Below are 18,953 nucleotides of genomic sequence, written 5' to 3'. Positions count from 1 at the left end.
TGAGAGCAACTTCAAGGACAAGTTTGTTGCACCTACTCCCAATCCGCCCGCTGCTCCTGTCTTGGCTATTGGTCAAGGAAAGGGAAAGAAGAGGAAAGCTTCATCGAAGAACTATCGCAAGGTGAAAGCCCGAGATGGTGCCTCTTCTAGTGGGACCAAAGTTGATCCCGCTAAGCCCTGCTCTAACCCAAAGGAGGCAGAGTGCCACCAATGCCACAAGATAGGACATTGGAAGAGAAGCTGCCCTGATTACCTGCAAGCAATCAAAGAGGGAAAGATCAAGCCATCTTTCGTAGGTATATACACAATCAAATCTAACGATTCTAATCATGCTATTTCTTGGGTTCTTGATACCGGTTGTGGTTATCACATTTGTTCTAATGTGCAGGGACTAAGAAGAAGTAGGGATGTGGAGCAAGGAAGGATCAATCTAATCATGGGGAACAGAAGAACGTCGCCTGTGACCAAGATTGGAGTGTATTCTTTAGTGCTTAGGAATAGTTTGGTTTTAGATTTGAACAATTGTTGTTATTCGCCAGAAATGGCTAAAAACATCATTTCATTTCATGGTTTATATAGACAAGGATTTAGATTTTCTTTTAATAATGAGAATGGTTCTATTTTGGCTTATCTAAATGGTGTCTTTTACTTTGAAGCTATACAATGTAATGGAATATATGAAACCGTTATGATTGTTGATAACTTAGGAAATGATGTTTTGAATATTGATTATTCCACTAGTATGGATAAAGCATCCTTGTGGCATTGTCGTCTTGGACATGTCAACAAGAAACGCATAGCCCAACTCCAGAAGGATGCAGTGTTGGAGTCATTCGACCTTAGGGAAGATGACACATGCGAGTTTTGTTTGCTTGGAAAGATGACTAAGTCACCCTTCACGAGTACATGTGAAAGGGGCGAGGGTCTATTGGACCTAATACATACTGATGTATGTGGACCGTTTAGATCAACCACGAAGGATGGTAACCGCTTCTATGTGACTTTTACCGATGACTATAGTAGATATGGGTATATCTACTTAATCAAGCAAAAGTCAGACACCTTTGAAAAGTTCAAAGAGTTCAAGAATGAAGTGGATAATCAATTGGGCAAGAAAATCAAGATGCTTTGATCCGATCGAGGAGGAGAGTACCTAAGTCTTGAATTCCACGATTATCTCAAGGAGTGTGGAATAGCTTCACAATTGATGCCTCCTAGGACACCGTAGTTAAATGGTGTGGCAGAAAGGCGTAATCGAACCTTATTGGATATGGTTCGCTCTATGATGAGTCGTGCTTCACTACCTATCTCTTTTTGGGGGTATGTCTTAGAGACTGCCGCCCATATCCTTAACCGAGTCCCTACTAAGAAGGTTGCCAAAACACCTCACGAGATGTGGACAGGGAAATCTCCCTCGTTGGCACATATCAAGGTTTGGGGTTGCGAGGCTTTTGTAAGACGAGATACTCACGACAAGCTTGAACCTCGAAGTGAGCGATGTATTTTCATCGGCTACCCGTAGACATCCTTTGGATATCTCTTCTATAGACCGAAGGACAATGTTGTCTTCGCTGCGAGGAGAGGAGTTTTCCAAGAGCGAGAACTCATGAGCCAAGGGGACGGTGGGAGGCAAATCGAACTTGAAGAGATTCAAGAGTCGATAGATAAAGGAACCTCTACCGCTGGCACTCAACCCGTGGAGGAAACTCCGGTTGAACCGATTGACGAATCCTTACCTCTTAGACGTTCCGATAGAGTTAAAGTTCATCCCCAGTTTTATGGCTTTCATATTACTACCGAAGGGGACACGTATATTAGTGATGGTACACTAATAAATCTTGATGAACCTAATAGCTATAAGGAAGCCATGGCAGGCCCGGAGTCTGCAAAGTGGAAAGAGGCAACGGATAGCAAGATCCAATCCATGTATGATAACCAAGTTTGGAATTTGGTTGATTATGTGCCCGGACGTAAGACCGTTGGGTGCAAATGGATCTTCAAGAAGAAGACCGACGTGGATGGAAACGTACACACATATAAAGCGCGATTGGTTGCGAAGGGCTTTACTCAAACTCCCGGAGTTGACTATGATGAGACCTTCTCACCAGTTGCGAAGATTAAATCTATTAGAGTGATGCTAGCAATTGCCGCATTTCATGATTATGAGATTTGGCAAATGGATGTCAAGACCGCTTTCCTTAATGGAAAGTTGGCTGAGGATGTTTACATGGCTCAGCCAGAGGGGTTTGTGGATCCGAAGCATCCGAATAGAGTGTGTAAGCTTGAGAAGTCCATTTATGGACTTAAGCAAGCGTCTCGTAGATGGAATCTTTGCTTCGATGAGAAAGTCAAAGAGTTTGGTTTTGTACGAAGCGAAGACGAATCTTGTGTATATGTCAAAGCCAGTGGGAGTATAGTAAGCTTCCTCGTTTTATATGTCGATGACATATTACTCATAGGAAACGACATCCCGACTCTGCAGGAGGTTAAGTCTTGGCTCGGGAAGTGCTTCGCTATGAAGGACCTTAGAGAGGCTTCTTACATTTTGGGAATAAGGATAGTAAGAGAAAGAAGTAAGAGACTAATTGGACTTAGTCAGAATACTTACTTAGAGAAGGTACTAAAACGTTTTAGTATGGAAAACTCAAAGAAGGGAGAACTACCGATACAAAGTAATGCCAAATTGAGTAAGACTCAAAGTCCGAGTACCGAAGCTGAGATAGCAGAAATGAGCCGAGTACCATACGCTTCCGCAGTTGGCTCAATCATGTACGCTATGACTTGTACTCGCCCTGATGTAGCCTTCACTTTGAGCATGGTTCACAGATATCAAGGGAATCCTGGCAAAGCACATTGGATTGCGGTGAAAAACATCCTTAAGTACCTTCGGAGGACGAAGGAATGGTTCTTAGTCCTCAGAGGGAGTGATGACTTGAAGGTGCGAGGGTATAGTGACGCCAGTTTTCAGACCGACAGGGACAACTACCGTTCGCAGTCGGGCTGGGTCTTTACCCTAAATGGAGGAGCAGTGACATGGAAGAGTTCCAAGTAGGAAACCGTAGCTGGTTCAACGTGCGAATCAGAGTACATTGCAGCAAGCGAAGCGTCGAAGGAGGCAATATGGCTAAAGAACTTCATCGGTGATCTTGGAGTTGTACCTGCCATAAAGGAGCCAATGGAGATTTTCTATGATAACAAAGGCGCGGTTGCCTTGACTAAGGAACCGAGGGATCATGGTAGATCAAGACATATCGACAGAAAGTATCACTTTATTAGACATCGTGTAGAAGAAGGACAACTCGTAGTAAAGAGGATATCATCAGAAGATAACCCAGCAGATCCGCTTACGAAGGGACTGAGTAGGGTTAAGCACTTGCAGCATGCTAGGAGTATTGGGCTGAAGGATGATATTAGCATAAATTAGATGGTATTAGAAACGTGTAATAGATAAATGTAATTGACATTTGATGATTAAATAAAGGATTTTTATTTATGAGTAATGTTACTATCTTATGTTAATTGTTTAGCTATTGTTTCATTTTGCATGTTTTGACTTCCAAAATAATTAAGATTATTAAGAATAATAGAAATTGTTCAAATGGTCCACAATCGTTCATATGTTGGGAGTAGATATGAATGAAGATTGTCATGAATTTGTGTGTAGAATGTCTAAATGGTGTTAGGCATAGCAAAGGATTGCTGCAACGTTCATGAGTGCTTATGAACTAGTTTTGAGCATTGGAACAAACCCGCGCTTGCTGGAATCACCTTATGGAATACGATATAAAAGGTGATCGCAAGACGATAATATCATATGGTCTTAAAAACTAGATATATGATTTGTTATTTGTTAATTGATTGTACATTGATAATACGAAAACGCATCAGTAACTCGGTGTTATAAAACGTATTGTTGTGTATAGTTGGTTAATGAATAAGTAAATGCATATAAGTCGAAGTTTATCTGTAACTTTTATCTAAGAAGGTAAAAGCGATAACTCGGCCGCTCGATGATTTGATTTGACTTATGTGCCGGGCCCGGTCAAAACTGAATTGATGTGTTCGATTAAGTTCTATGTCAAATAAATCAGAGATCGAGAAACCTAAATGCTTGACTAACCATTCCATAGGATTGTCAGCATGATATCTAACAGAGGACTGTACGTTCCCTTATCTAAAGGACAAGATTGATTAGATCAGAGTTGACAGCGTCTTTGAGAGCTACGATTGCAAACCGAATTGTACTTGTGAATATAGTTACTAGACTTATCCAAGTGGGAGACTGTTGGAATAGTGTCTAAGGTTGCAACTATATTAGGCAAGTATTTGACCCGGTTGTGCATGGTCCTTTTGGGTTGCCTTCACCATAGCAACTTGATAGGATAATTTATTATGAGAGAGTAAATATTATTAATATATTATGAGAATAATATAATGAATAATATATTTGTTATTTGATTAATATAAGTCATAGAATTAATTAGAATTAATTTGGTGACTTAAAGAGATTAATTAAATAAAGGGGTATAAACTGTCAATTGTTTGATAGTTAAGCTTTAGACTGTAAATCCTTATGGATATGCTAAGGACGGATTCTAGAAGCTAGGATAGCTTCAAAATCGTCCAAGGCTTATCTATGGAAAGGATATGGATAGCTTTAAGAGAAGATTATCCAATTAGGGTTTAGGTTGTAACCCTTAAGGAGTCTACAAGTATAAATAGACCCCATGGCATAAGGAAATCGGCACCTCTCCTAAAGTAAGAGAACCCTGGCTGATTTCCTCCCCTCTCCTCTCTCCTAAATCATCTTCCTTGCTATTGGTGTTTGTAAGCCATTAGAGGAGTGACATTTGTGACTCTAGAAGCTCCAAGACCTCAAGATCAATAAGGAACTTAAAGGTATGATTCTAGATCTGTTTCAATGTTGTTATTTAACCTAATTAGTCATTAGAAGTCTTGGATTCAAAGCATGTTTATTAGAAAGCCTAGATCCAAGCATTAGGGTTTTGCATGCGCACATAGGAAAGTTCTTATGGCTAAAACCCATCAGATTTCGTAGTGTATTGCGATGCATCAAATCAAAGACTTGGTTGTGTTCTTATGTAAAGAGGGAAGGTTATTGTCTATGCCTCCCGTCAGCTTAAGACACATGAAGTAAACTATACAACACACGATCTTGAGTTAGGAGCAGTGGTATTTGCTCTGAAGATCTGGAGACACTACCTGTATGGAACAAAGAGTACTATTTTCACTGACCACAAGAGCCTTCAACACATTTTCGATCAAAACGAGCTCAACATGCGTCAACGACGGTGGGTTGAGCTACTCAATGACTACGAATGCAAAATTCGTTATCACCCTGGCAAGGCCAATGTAGTAGCTTACGCCCTCAGTCGAAAAGAATACACTGGTCGGAGAGTCAAATCTCTAACTATGACTATCCATTCCCACTTTTCCACACAAATTAAGGAGGCTCAACTAGAAGCTTTGAAACCTGAAAATGTGACGGATGAATCCCTGAGAGGAATGGAAAAGAATCTAGAAATCAAGGGTGGCGGAGCATATTATCTCATGGACCGTATCTGGACACCGAGACATGGTGGCTTCAGAGACTTGGTCATGACTGAAGCACACAACATGAGATATTCCATTCACCCAGGTTCAGATAAGATGTATCTGGATATTATGAAACTGTACTGGTGGCCTAACATGAAAGCAAAAATTGCTACCTTCGTAAGTAAATGTCTTACTTGCGCTAAGGTTAAGGTCAAGTACCCAAAACCCTCAGGATTACTACAACAACCGGAGATACCGGAATGGAAATGGGAACATATTACTATGGACTTCAAAACCAAGTTGCCCAAGACAACGGGTAGACTCGATACCATATGGGTCATCGTCAACAGATTGACCAAATCCGTGCATTTTCTACCAATCAAGGAGACTGACAAGATGGAAAGACTTACAAGAACTTACATAAGGGAAATAGTATGACTACATGGTGTTCCAATATCCGTTATCTCCAATAGAGAAAGTAGATTCACTTCAAGGTTCTAGAAGTCACTACAAAGTTCCTTGGGGACTAGGCTGGACATAAGTACAGCCTACCATCTACAAACAGACGGGCAAAGTGAAAGAACGATACAAACTTTGGAAGATATGTTGAGATCCTGTGTGATTGACTTTGGAAAGGCATGGGATATCCATTTAGCCCTTGTCGAATTTTCATACAACAATAGTTATCATACGAGCATAAAGGCTGCTCCATTTGAAGCCCTCTATGGCCGTAAGTGCAGGTCCCCTCTGTGCTGGGCTGAAGTTGGCGACACACAATTAGCTAAAGGACGAATTCCTGAAAGCACTCTCACCAGTTCGGAAATCATACGAGAAATGACAGAGAAGATCGTTCAGATTCGTGAACGATTGAAAGCCTCTAGAGACCGACAGAAAAGCTACGCTGACAAAAGGAGGAAACCTTTGGAATTCCAGGTAGGAGACCACGTTCTATTGAAAGTCTCACCCTGGAAAGGCTTGATACGCTTTGGAAAGCGTGGAAAGCTAAATCCAAGATATGTAGGGCCTTTCGAGATTCTCGCCAGAATCGGCCCTGTAGCTTACAAACTCAATCTACCACGTGAACTTAGTAACATGCATCCAACTTTCCACGTCTCGAACTTGAAAAAGTATCTGTCTGATGAGACTCTTGTTATCCCACTTGACGAGATCGAGATCAATGAGAGCCTCAAATTCGTGGAAGAACCGGTAAAAATCATGGACCGAGAGGTCAAACAAATGAAACAAAGTCGCATACCCATTGTGAAGGTTTGCTGGAACGCCAAGCGAGGACCTGAATTCACATGGGAGCGCAAAGATCAGATGAAACAAAAGTGCCCACATCTTTTTCCCTGATTCACAAGTATCTTTCTTACATTAAATTTTGGGACGAAATTCCCTCTAACGGGGGGATGATGTGACAACCCGATATTTCGAATCTATGTAATGACCTGAAAGGGCAAGTATTGTAACCTCTTTTGATGTAATGAAATTAACTTCGAAAATAAAATGTTCAAAAGTCTCTATTCGGTTACCTACTATGTTAGATATCATTAAACCGTGATTGTACATAAAAAAAGAACGTCTAAATTTGACTTCGTATAAGGAAGTTATGATTTATCCAAGTTCGACATAGCAATAGACAGCTAAACACTCGAAACAGAGATCGAGCGACTTTTGGCCGGAATGACCTAAATGAGAATTGAAGGTCTTGACAATGGTTTTTCAAAGGTAAAAAGTCTGGCAAACACAGACGTCGGATAATGAAGTTATGGATTTCTAACGAACTTTTCTTACCCCGACCTTTTAAAAATAAATAATAAAAATAATTTCAAAATTTGTCGACGGAGTCTAAACGAAAGTTCTAGAGCATAGTCTCACCTATGCGTGGATATAAAGAACATCGAAAACAGAGTTCGTATGAAGAAGATATGAATTTTTGAAGTTTACTAAATAATAAAAATATAAATTTAAATAAAATTTCGGTATTATCTGAAGGAGGAGTAACCGGGCCAATCCAAGTTACGCACAGCGTATGTGAGGACTAGGCCTCGGATCGTCCATGTCGCCCCCTATGCGAGGCTATTCTCGTCCCATTCGAACTCCGAGGCAGTCGAGGATGCGGTCACGCATGACGCACGCGTACGCCCAGCGTACCGAGGCGGTTCCCACCCTTATAAAAGGGATGCGAGGGTTCCGGGGAAAATGCTCAATTCCTATCATCTTTCTTGCGTTTTGCCTCAATTTCCGTGCAATTAATATCCCGAAGCCCCGATTCCCATACCCAAGTCCCGAAGGAAGTTTGTGCTCCCGAGATTCCCGAGAATCCCGAGAAAATCCGCTTTCTCGAGTCAAAGTTCTTCTCGGTTTTCATCTCACCTTCTTCGATCTATCAAGTGAGTTCATACCCCTATAATCTAAACTTTTAAATGTTTTATATGCTTTTAAGGGGGAGGGGGAATACAAGTAAAACACACAGTTATTATCGTGTGTTATATAAAGTTTCATTATACACTTTTTATCAAGCGAATCATATGTGATTTATAACTACTATAGGGAAACTTTCGTATGCAAAATATATCACGATAACATCTTGTCTTTTGAAATGCAAAATGTTGTTATATATATACAAATCAAACACTCTGCTTATACTGTATGTATATGTGTCCATCTTTGGCACTACAAAAGTTATACTTTTCATAACAAGTGAGCATTTCACTAGGGTTTACTATACAAACGAAACACACTTTTGGAAAACTATAATAGGTATAGTTTTACGAGAACATCACGAACTTTTACATACTAGAAACACTATTTCAAGGAGATACTTTCATATACAAGAACAAACGAACATTTTTCATACGTAAATCTGTTTTATACTAAGTTTTGTGAGACATTAAACTTCACGTACGTTCGAGTATACATTTCAAGTCCTATATTATATACCAGAATCCCTTGGAGGGGGAGCATGGTGTTTGTGTATAGATCTATACGGGATTGACAACCCCGCGCCCTGACTGTTAGCTACAGTACACCATTTGGGGTGACAAACGTCAGAACATTCCAACGCCTGAAGAACGTTGTGTATAGGCCGTCCTAGTCAATAGCATGGTTATAAAACTCACATGGAGTATTAAAAACACATTGATTTACGGGGTTTTTCAGACGTCTTGGTAACTTTATACGTACTTAAATTAACTACTCTAGGCATGAAAAACATTATTGTGTTATAGTTTTGGAACTTCTAAACTGCCACCCACATACGGAAAAACATCAATTTTCTAGAAACAAACATTGGTCTTGATAGAAGGCTACATTTATACCAGTAGAAAATATGGGATTTTCTAGAAATAAACAAACAAAAACAAACCATTTCATTTTAGTTCATACAAACATTGTCATTAAATACTTATGAAACTCACCAGCTTAAATGCTGATCTACTCTTTCAAAACTACTTGTATGTCCCAGGGATTCAGTAATTACAGGTAACAAACAACTTTTGAAGAAGGGACGTTGCGGCGCCATTGTAATTGGTTTTTGAACATGTACCTTTCAACAATGTAAACTTTCAATTATATATATGATGGTTATATTGCTTTCTTTACTATGTATTCAATTGTTAAGGTACTACATGAAGTCATCCGCCCCCGAACGTTTCCGCCATTCCGGTTTGGGGGTGTGACATATTGGTATTAGAGCATTGTTTATAGTGAGATAAGGTACTACATGAAGTCATCGTCGAGTCCATCCTTGAACTTGTCGAGCCCTTCCTTTTACAAAATCGGGGCATTTCGACCCAACTCATCGAGTTCCTCTATGAACTCATCGAGTTCTTCAGTATGATAAGATTTCTAAATGTATTAAGCCATTATTCTTCTAATCTAAGTCCTATACTTAAGATATGAGTCGAATACTGTAACAACCTGAAATTCATATCCGTAATTGAAAACCCTTTTCACGACTCGTTCCGATCATCCAATCGCCGTTCCCGATTTCGTTTCCGTTTCCGACCTTTTATTAAGTCATTAATGTGGGTTTTATTATATGACTTAATAAGTGTCTTAATACCCTTAGAACTCATTCTAACGCCTCATATTAATGATCGGAACATTTCTAGAATCAACCATATCAGATTACGGCAAATTGGCCGGGTGCGACCAAAAGCCCCGTCTAACGCCGGTATTGGGTAGAATTCTACCGTGTCCTGAACTTGGACACTATTTAAAGTGATCCAAGTCTCCATTTTGAAGCTTTTGCTTCATTTTACAACTTTCACTCCAACCTCTCTCCTCAAACTAGATTTAAGGGTCAAAATCTCAAGTTTAAGGCTTCAAATCACCAAGGTACCTTCCCTAAATTGTTATGCAACCTCTTTAGCCTTCAAATTCGAGTTCAAACCATGGATTAGGACCATTACCATGAGTTTACGGCCCTAGAACAATACTAGGCCATAAACTCATATAAAAGGGGTTTTTGGAGCAACAAAACCCTTCCAAACCTCAATTGGACCTTGAATATGGCTAGAGGACTTTATGAAATGGAATTAGAATGCCTCAAACCAAGATTTAAAGCCTTGTATATGAGTTTACGGCCCTGGAAGCTGCCTAGGCCGTAAACACATATTTAAAGGGTTTTTAAGCCATTTAACCCTTCCAAAACACAAACAAGACTTAGATATGACCTTTAGAATATTGGAAATGAACCTAGAACATCTTAAACATAAATTTTGAAGGGTTTGTGTGAGTTTACGGCCAAGGCTTGTGCTTGGTCAGTAAAATCCTTAAACAAGGGTGTAAACTCACTTCTAAGGTGTTAGAAAGCCATCCAACACCACCAAAAGCCTTGGAATAAATCATAGAACCAACCAAAAATAGTTTAAGGACCTTAAACACATCAAAACTAATCATTTGAGAGTTTACGGCCATAGAACATGCTCCATGGCCGTAAACTCCTAAAAGCATGTCAAATGGTACCCAAAATTCATTTCTAGGCTTGTGGGAAGTTTTAGAATCACATGTGAATAATTTTGAGACCTTAAAAACACTTATTCAAGAGGATATGAGAGTTTACGACCCTAGACCCCATGCCAAGGCTGTAAACTCCCTTAAGTGTTGTATTTGGTGATTTTAATTCAATCCAAGCCTTATGTAAAATTATTCCAAGCATTTCCAAGTGTTAATATCCATTTGTGACCCATTAAACACCATAAACCACCCCACCATGAGTTTACGGCCGTAAACTCATGGGGAATGGGTGTTTAGGCCATAAACATCATTAGGGAGTTTACTCTTGGGGAGTAAACTCAAATTCCAAGTCCCTCGCTTCAATTCCCGTCCGTAGATGTCACCCGGGTCACTCCAAACACCCGTTTTGAGGTGTTTTCGTTCGTTGGAGTGTAACTTCATATCTAATTAGAATTTGGGAATCTAATTAGATATATTTGTATGCCATTTCATTTTACATAGGAACCTCGCGAGTTATCAAGCCTCGATTCGACGTTTAGCATCCGAAATCGACACATATCCGCGTCCGTTGAGTTCATACCCCTACCTTTTTTCAATGATTTTTCAATGTTTTTAGGGGGGGAATACAAGCAAAAGTACAAGAATATCTTGTACTCAATCACATGATTTCAGTTAAATGGTTTCATAATTGTACATTTTTAAGAATTGAAAACCTTTTAACAAAATGTTTTAACTTGCAGAGTTGTTTGTTTTAACCCGATTTTCAATTCTTATTATACACTGTTATATTGTGTACTTTGCATTTGATTGTTCACACTTAATCTGATAGAATACATAAACCATTGTAATGTCTGTAATAAAACACTAAGGTTCGAGTGTAAAAGACAGACACCATCAGAAAACATAAAACATCTGTATATCCTTAACAATACACCTAGGCTCGAGTGTGTGAAAGATAAACATCATCATGACACGCAAATCAATTGTAATGTCCTTAATAATACACCTAGGATCGAGTGTAAAGGACAATCACCATAAGATAACACATATATATCATTTGTAACGTCCTTAATAATACACCTAGGATCGAGTGTAAAGGACAGTCATCATTAGATAACACCTAGGCTCGAGTGTAATGTCCTTAATAAAACACCTAGGCTCGAGTGTAAAGGACAGGTACGTAGAACATAGCCAGTCGTAAATACTACTTTCCTAGTCGAAAAGTAAAGAGTAATCTTAATGATTTGAGACACGTCCTTGTAACACTTCCATGGCACGAGAAAGTGGAGGACTAACCCTGTAACCAGAATCTCCATTCGTCGGAGAGCGTGGATTGAGTGTATAGATCTATACGGGACTGACAATCCCACACCTGGCTGCTAGCTACATCCGAACCAAATGGTTCAAGGGTGACGAAAGTCATAAAAAGGATATTGGCCATGGTCCGAGTCATATCCAGTCTGAGTATGGTTAAGGACTCGCAATCTAGATTATTAACGTTTTAGACTCATTTGCTAGCTTTATGTACGTAGTAAAGCTAATGTACGTTCAAGAATGGCAGGCACACATACACACATAGTCAGGGAAACATGGGGTTTTTCCTAGGAAGAACACTGAATATAACCAGAATTAGTAATGATATTTATACACACACATTCAGGAAAACATGGGGTTTTCCTGGGGAGAACATTGAACATAACCAGAACCGGTAAAGATACACACACACAGTCAGGGAAAACATGGGGTTTTCCTGGGAAGGACACCGAACATAATCAGAATTGGTAATAATTCACACACACACAGTTAGGAGAACATGGGGTTCTTCCTGAGTAACAGTAGTACGTAACTAGAAAAGTGTAACAAGTTAAACAACTGAACTACAATTCACTAGAACAATCATGTTTTCATTGTACATCGTTTACTTTACTTTAAGATTTGGAAACAAACTTTACATAAGAAAATATGGGATTTTCTTGGATAACCACTTTTTCAGGAAACCAAAGGAACTCGTACATTTTCAGAAAAACTAACCGCTTATGAATTCACCAGCTTTATGCTGATTTTCAAACCGCTTGTATTCTCAGGTCCGTGTTAGACAGGTACCCGAAGATCCTTTTGTGCGAAGACGGAGTTCTCAGAAGACTCGTTTCGTGTTGTTTATATATACTATGTATCACATGTATAACTTTTGCTTTTGAAACAAATGTAAAACTTTCATATGTAATGTAATGTTTGTTTTACTTTAATTACTATGTACATTGGATTTGATACTCAACGTGGAGTCAACCCCGAAAATGTTTCCGCCTTCGGTTTTCGGGGTGTGACAGATTGGTATCAGAGCCCTTGTTTATAGTGAATGAAGTATACCAAACCTTACATGGTATAAAACTATAAACATTAAGGGGCTTAAGTGCTCTGAACTAAAAGTGTCCTTCAAAGTATAAGTATTTTCAAAAGTATATAAGTATACCGACCCGTCGAGATTCGTAACTACAATTAGAACAGAACATAAGTAAATGGGTGTTGTACACTGCGGTTAAACCTGGGCAGTTATGTAGTCGTGTCTAGGATCAATATAGCCTGGCCAACTATATTCATTCGAGACACGGCCAACATGTGCTTGGGAGTGACTGTGGTATGAGGCATGCCTAAAACTTACTCTAATACCACAAACATCGAGCTAGTATCGTAGCGAATCATGAAATACTATGGGAGTATTTCTCGAGCCAATCCTTGGTAGAAATCCTCGTTCATACATTATTCTTTGATCATTCTCTTAGTGGTAATTTTCTTGTCTTGATAACTCTATCCTGCTTTATCGCTTATTCAGCATATATCTGTCATATCTCTTGATTCAATTCAGAAGACTTATCATCCTCTCTTCCTTGATCTTATTAGATCAAGATGCCTCCAAGAAAGAGACCCAGCTCCAAGATCAACAACCCTCCGCCACCACCTCCTCCTCAAATCGACCCTGTAGTATTCAGGGCAGCTGTTACAGCCGCAGTGACAGCTGCCATGTCTCAACGGAACTCTGGTGGTTCCGGTGATTCGGGAGGTGGTACCCAAACCCAAAACCATGAAAGTAGTCAGGGATGCCGGAAAGAGGGTTCCTATAAGGATTTCATGAACGCAAAACCCCCGTCCTTTGATGGCACTGGAGGTGTCATTTCCCTCATCCGATGGTTCGAGAAGATCGAATCCATCTTTGAAATCTGCGCCTGTTCAGATTCAGATAAGGTGAAGTTTGCCGCCTGCACCTTTATCGACAAAGCCTTGACTTGGTTGAACGGCCGAGTCAAATCCCTAACCTTACCTGTAGCCAACGCCATGGGTTGGGAAGCCATGAAGGAACTTCTGCTGGCTGAGTACTGCCATCGGGGCGAAATGCAGAAGTTAGAACACGAACTCTGGAACTTGAAGATGAAAGGTTCCGACATCACTGCTTATACTTCCAGGTTCGACGACTTGGCATTACTCTGCCCGGGAATGGTTACCCCGGAGAGTAAGAAGATAGAGAGATTCATCTGGGAGCTGACCCAGCCAACTAAAGGAAACGTCATAACTGCGAGGTCGGATACATACGACAGCGCCAAACGCTTAGCTCAAATCCTAATCGATCATAGTGAAGACTTTGAGGAGGCAACTACCACTCCTGAGCCGACAGTGAGGAGTGGGGAGGAAAGAAAACTTGGGAAGAAAGAGAAAAGTCAAACATCGCACGAGTCTTCAAAGAGATAACAATCGGTGACAGTTCACGCTGCCACTTCCCCTGCGACTGTTTCTGTTGTTGGATCCTCAACTCGGAAACCTACCAGTAGGTATACTGGAACCCTTCCTAGTTGTGACAAGTGCAACTATCATCATCTTCCTTCCGGTCCATGTATCGAGATAATTTGCAACAAATATGGCATAAAGGGTCACATGGCAAAAAATTGTAAGACACCAACTCAGTCAACAAGTCAAACTTCCGGAGCGGGCATTGATCGGGCCTGCTATGGTTGTGGAGAAGTGGGGCATCTCAAGCGAAACTGTCCTAAGACTGCAACACCTGGTAATACTGGAAGAGTCCTAGCGATAGGACAACAGGAGACAGCCACCGATCCCACCGTTGCTACAGGTATATTTCCCCTCGTTAAATTTATATGCCTGTGATTCTTTTCGATTCTAGCACCAAAAGAAATTCGTTAACCATCCATTTGAACATTTTCTAACCCCCGTCGTTTGCGAGTAACCGAAAATGTATGTCTTCGAGATGATTATCACGTGAGAATGAGAACGCTTGTGTCGTATCCATAAATTGTATTCTCAATCCGAGCGATTATTCTTTCCATTCGATCCATCGGTAAACTTTTTATGAAATGCTTTGATGCCACCCTTAGCATGTAATGACCGAGCCTCATTCATGCTGTCTTTCCTAGTTTCGAGAAATCCATTTGTTCTAATCTTCCTCCGACTCGACTCTCATGATCTTCATACATCAAAGCTTAAAAAGTCTTCCCATGTATCTCTCGTCCGAGTGATCATCGAGAAACGAGAAGTCTACGATCCTTTCCCGATGCTGTTTCTAAAGAATTCTTGAGAATTCTTTCCGAACGTGTAGTCCAGTCTCGCATCGACCTAATCCCGGGAATTTCCTCGTAACCAAACCTCAGTAAGCACGATGTGTGCAAGTCAGCAATCAGGGCATGATACGATCACTACGAGGTAGTAGTGGCGCCCTTCGGTCGAACCATTTTCTTGGTCATGTAGTTAAGCAAAGCAGTCATACTCGTAGATCCTTCCAAAAGCTAAGGCAATAAAGAATTAGTCGACACCGGGAACACCCATGGAAACCTGTCGATTCTTGGGTCCCGTCGGCTATGATCGTAGACTCACGTAAAAGTTTCCTTTAGAACCATCGGAACCTTAGTTACTCTGCCATGTGAAAGCATACCCACTTGTTGGAGGTCTTATCCTGGAAAGACATAGTACGCCTTGGGAAGGGCGGAAAACTTAACTTGTGGAACCTTAGACCCTTCGAGATCTTCGTTAGGAATCGATTCTATAGCCACCTCCGAGCTATCTTCAGGACTCAGTAGCAACCATCTAGTATTCCACATATTTATTACTAAGGCTTGCCGACCTGAAGAAACCCTAGTAAATTCCTTTGAGGAGATGAAAACCAATGAAAATCCAAACCTTCATGTATGAATCAATTGAGATCGTAGATTGAGAGGTTAACCATGCGTAACAAAGTCACATCCTGATAGTGAGGGTTCGCTAGAATGTTAAACGGAGACCCGAAGCAGTAAATTCATCCCCATATCTCTTTTCCACTTCGTGATCTATGTTCAAATCTTTGAATTTCGGGACGAAATTCCCTCTAACGGGGGGATAATGTAACAACCCGAAATTCATATCCGTAATTGAAAACCCTTTTCACGACTCGTTCCGATCATCCAATCGCCGTTCCTGATTTCGTTTCCGTTTCCGACCTTTTATTAAGTCATTAATGTGAGTTTTATTATATGACTTAATAAGTGTCTTAATACCCTTAGAACTCATTCTAACGCCTCATATTAATGATCGGAACATTTCTAAAATCAACGATATCAGATTACGGCAAATTGGCCGGGTGCGACCAAAAGCCCCGTCTAACGCCGGTATTGGGTAGAATTCTACCGTGTCCCGAAATTGGACACTATTTAAAGTGATCCAAGTCTCCATTTTGAAGCTTTTGCTTCATTTTACAACTTTCACTCCAACCTCTCTCCTCAAACTAGATTTAAGGGTCAAAATCTCAAGTTTAAGGCTTCAAATCACCAAGGTACCTTCCCTAAATTGTTATGCAACCTCTTTAGCCTTCAAATTCGAGTTCAAACCATGGATTAGGACCATTACCATGAGTTTACGGCCCTAGAACAATACTAGGCCGTAAACTCATATAAAAGGGGTTTTTAGAGCAACAAAACCCTTCCAAACCTCAATTGGACCTTGAATATGGCTAGAGGACTTTATGAAATGGAATTAGAATGCCTCAAACCAAGATTTAAAGCCTTGTATATGATTTTACGGCCCTGGAAGCTGCCTAGGCCGTAAACACATATTTAAAGGGTTTTTAAGCCATTTAACCCTTCCAAAACACAAACAAGACTTATATATGACCTTTAGAATATTGGAAATGAACCTAGAACATCTTAAACATAAAGTTTGAAGGGTTTGTGTGAGTTTACGCCCAAGGCTTGTGCTTGGGCAGTAAAATCCTTAAACAAGGGTGTAAACTCACTTCTAAGGTGTTAGAAAGCCATCCAACACCACCAAAAGCCTTGGAATAAATCATAGAACCAACCAAAAATAGTTTAAGGACCTTAAACACATCAAAACTAATCATTTGAGATTTTACGGCCATAGAACATGCTCCATGGCCGTAAACTCCTAAAAGCATGTCAAATGGTACCCAAAATTCATTTCTAGGCTTGTGGGAATTTTTAGAATCACATGTGATTAATTTTGAGACCTTAAAACACTTATTCAAGAGGATATGAGAGTTTACGGCCCTAGACCCCATGCCAAGGCCGTAAACTCCCTTAAGTGTTGTATTTGGTGATTTTAATTCAATCCAAGCCTTATGTAAAATTATTCCAAGCATTTCCAAGTGTTAATATCCATTTGTGACCCATTAAACACCATAAACCACCCCACCATGAGTTTACGGCCGTAAACTCATGGGGAATGGGTGTTTAGGCCATAAACATCATTAGGGAGTTTACTCTTGGGGAGTAAACTCAAATTCCAAGTCCCTCGCTTCAATTCCCGTCCGTAGATGTCACCCGGGTCACTCCAAACACCCGTTTTGAGGTGTTTTCGTTCGTTGGAGTGTAACTTCATATCTAATTAGAATTTGGGAATCTAATTAGATATATTTGTATGCCATTTCATTTTACATAGGAACCTCGCGAGTTATCAAGCCTCGATTCGACGTTTAGCATCCGAAATCGACACATATCCGCGTCCGTTGAGTTCATACCCCTACCTTTTTTCAATGATTTTTCAATGTTTTTAGGGGGGGAATACAAGCAAAAGTACAAGAATATCTTGTACTCAATCACATGATTTCAGTTAAATGGTTTCATAATTGTACATTTTTAAGAATTGAAAACCTTTTAACAAAATGTTTTAACTTGCAGAGTTGTTTGTTTTAACCCGATTTTCAATTCTTATTATACACTGTTATATTGTGTACTTTGCATTTGATTGTTCACACTTAATCTGATAGAATACATAAACCATTGTAATGTCTGTAATAAAACACTAAGGTTCGAGTGTAAAAGACAGACACCATCAGAAAACATAAAACATCTGTATATCCTTAACAATACACCTAGGCTCGAGTGTGTGAAAGATAAACATCATCATGACACGCAAATCAATTGTAATGTCCTTAATAATACACCTAGGATCGAGTGTAAAGGACAATCACCATAAGATAACACATATATATCATTTGTAACGTCCTTAATAATACACCTAGGATCGAGTGTAAAGGACAGTCATCATTAGATAACACCTAGGCTCGAGTGTAATGTCCTTAATAAAACACCTAGGCTCGAGTGTAAAGGACAGGTACGTAGAACATAGCCAGTCGTAAATACTACTTTCCTAGTCGAAAAGTAAAGAGTAATCTTAATGATTTGAGACACGTCCTTGTAACACTTCCATGGCACGAGATAGTGGAGGACTAACCCTGTAACCAGAATCTCCATTCGTCGGAGAGCATGGATTGAGTGTATAGATCTATACGGGACTGACAATCCCACACCTGGCTGCTAGCTACATCCGAACCAAATGGTTCAAGGGTGACGAAAGTCATAAAAAGGATATTGGCCATGGTCCGAGTCATATCCAGTCTGAGTATGGTTAAGGACTCGCAATCTAGATTATTAACGTTTTAGACTCATTTGCTAGCTTTATGTACGTAGTAAAGCTAATGTACGTTCAAGAATGGCAGGCACACATACACACATAGTCAGGGAAACATGGGGTTTTTCCTAGGAAGAACACTGAATATAACCAGAATTAGTAATGATATTCATACACACACATTCAGGAAAACATGGGGTTTTCCTGGGGAGAACATTGAACATAACCAGAACCGGTAAAGATACACACACACAGTCAGGGAAACACGGGGTTTTCCTGGGAAGGACACCGAACATAATCAGAATTGGTAATAATTCACACACACAGTTAGGAGAACATGGGGTTCTTCCTGAGTAACAGTAGTACGTAACTAGAAAAGTGTAACAAGTTAAACAACTGAACTACAATTCACTAGAACAATCATGTTTTCATTGTACATCGTTTACTTTACTTTCGGATTTGGAAACTAACTTTACATAAGAAAATATGGGATTTTCTTGGATAACCACTTTTTCAGGAAACCAAAGGAACTC

The sequence above is a fragment of the Lactuca serriola genome, chromosome 6, assembly GCF_051521515.1.
Source record: "Lactuca serriola cultivar US96UC23 chromosome 6, Lser_US96UC23_V15, whole genome shotgun sequence".
Lineage (NCBI taxonomy): Eukaryota > Viridiplantae > Streptophyta > Magnoliopsida > Asterales > Asteraceae > Lactuca > Lactuca serriola.
This window is presented reverse-complemented; position numbering follows the sequence as displayed.